Here is a 2,551-nt window from a genome sequence, read left to right on the forward strand (position 1 = left end):
CCTTCCCTGGGTGGTGTTCCGGGTGCAGCAGCCCCAGTCCGCGGTTCTGGTTCCGGGTGCAGCGGCTCCTCCAACCAAACCGGGAGGTGGAGGTGTAGGTGGAGGTGGTGGTGGTGTTACTCCAGCCTCCGTCTCACCAGTGGAAGCGGCAGCATCAGTGGCAGATGCTGTCTCACCCCCGCACGCACACGGTAGCCACACTGCAGAGAGGTGGAGCAGACAGCGCCATCTGTCTGTGTGTTACTGTGTGTTACTGTGTGTGTGTGTGTTACTGTGTGTTACTGTGTGTTACTGTGTGTGTGTGTGTGTGTGTGTGTTACTGTGTGTTACTGTGTGTGTTACTGTGTGTGTGTGTGTGTGTGTGTGTGTGTTACTGTGTGTTACTGTGTGTGTGTTACTGTGTGTGTTACTGTGTGTGTGTGTGTGTGTGTTACTGTGTGTGTTACTGTGTGTGTGTGTGTGTTACTGTGTGTTACTGTGTGTTACTGTGTGTTACTGTGTGTGTGTGTGTGTGTTACTGTGTGTTACTGTGTGTGTTACTGTGTGTGTGTGTGTGTGTGTGTGTGTGTGTTACTGTGTGTTACTGTGTGTGTGTTACTGTGTGTGTTACTGTGTGTGTGTGTGTGTTACTGTGTGTGTTACTGTGTGTGTGTGTGTGTTACTGTGTGTTACTGTGGGTTACTGTGTGTGTGTGTGTGTGTGTGTGTGTTACTGTGTGTTACTGTGTGTGTTACTGTGTGTGTGTGTGTGTGTGTTACTGAATGTGTGTGTGTGTTACTGTGTGTGTGTGTGTGTGTGTGTTACTGTGTGTGTGTGTGTTACTGTGTGTGTTACTGTGTGTGTTACTGTGTGTGTGTGTGTGTTACTGTGTGTGTGTGTGTGTTACTGTGTGTGTTACTGTGTGTGTTACTGTGTGTGTGTGTGTGTGTGTGTGTGTGTGTGTGTGTTACTGTGTGTTACTGTGTGTGTGTGTGTGTGTGTGTGTTACTGTGTGTTACTGTGTGTGTGTGTGTGTGTTACTGTGTGTTACTGTGTGTGTGTGTGTGTGTTACTGTGTGTGTGTGTGTGTGTGTGTGTGTGTGTGTGTTACTGTGTGTTACTGTGTGTGTGTGTGTGTGTGTGTGTGTGTGTTACTGTGTGTGTGTGTGTGTGTGTGTGTGTGTTACTGTGTGTTACTGTGTGTTACTGTGTGTGTGTGTGTGTGTGTGTGTGTTACTGCGTGTGTTACTGTGTGTGTTACTGTGTGTTACTGTGTGTGTTACTGTGTGTGTGTGTGTGTTACTGTGTGTTACTATGTGTGTTACTGTGTGTTACTGTGTGTTACTGTGTGTGTTACTGTGTGTGTTACTGTGTGTTACTGTGTGTGTTACTGTGTGTTACTGTGTGTGTTACTGTGTGTGTTACTGTGTGTGTGTTGCTGTGTGTGTTACTGTGTGTTACTGTGTGTGTGTTACTGTGTGTGTTACTGTGTGTTACTGTGTGTGTTACTGTGTGTGTGTGTTACTGTGTGTTACTATGTGTGTGTGTGTGTGTTAGTGTGTGTCTGTGTGTGTTACTGTGTGTTACTGTGTGTGTTACTGTGTGTGTTACTGTGTGTGTGTTACTGTGTGTGTGTTACTGTGTGTGTGTGTGTTACTGTGTATGTTACTGTGTGTTACTGTGTGTGTTACTGTGTGTGTGTGTGTGTTACTGTGTGTTACTGTGTGTGTGTGTTACTGTGTGTTACTGTGTGTGTGTGTTACTGTGTGTTACTGTGTGTGTTACTGTGTGTGTGTGTGCTACTGTGTGTGTTACTGTGTGTTACTGTGTGTGTTACTGTGTGTGTTACTGTGTGTGTGTTACTGTGTGTGTGTTACTGTGTGTGTGTGTTACTGTGTGTGTTACTGTGTGTTACTGTGTGTGTGTTACTGTGTGTGTTACTGTGTGTGTTTCTGTGTGTTACTGTGTGTGTTACTGTGTGTGTTACTGTGTGTGTTACTGTGTGTGTGTGTTACTGTGTGTTACTGTGTGTGTTACTGTGTGTGTGTGTGTGTTACTGTGTGTTACTATGTGTGTGTGTGTGTGTGTGTGTGTGTGTGTGTGTGTGTGTGTGTGTGTTACTGTGTATGTTACTGTGTGTTACTGTGTGTGTGTGTTACTGTGTGTTACTATGTGTGTTACTGTGTGTTACTGTGTGTGTTACTGTGTGTGGGACAAGGTACTTGTTGCGTTGCATGTAGGACAGAGTACTTGCTGCGTTGCATGTAGGACAGAGTACTTGTTGCGTTGCATGTAGGACAGAGTACTTGCTGCAACGCATGTAGGACAGAGTACTTGCTGTGTTGCATGTAGGACAGAGTACTTGTTGCGTTGCATGTAGGACAGAGTACTTGCTGCGTTGCATGTAGGACAGAGTACTTGTTGCGTTGCATGTAGGACAGAGTACTTGCTGTGTTGCATGTAGACAGAGTACTTGTTGCGTTGCATGTAGGACAGAGTACTTGTTGCGTTGCATGTAGGACAGAGTACTTGCTGCGTTGCATGTAGGACAGAGTACTTGTTGCGTTGCATG

The sequence above is a fragment of the Zeus faber genome (assembly GCF_960531495.2).
Source record: "Zeus faber genome assembly, chromosome: 1".
Classification (NCBI taxonomy): domain Eukaryota; kingdom Metazoa; phylum Chordata; class Actinopteri; order Zeiformes; family Zeidae; genus Zeus; species Zeus faber.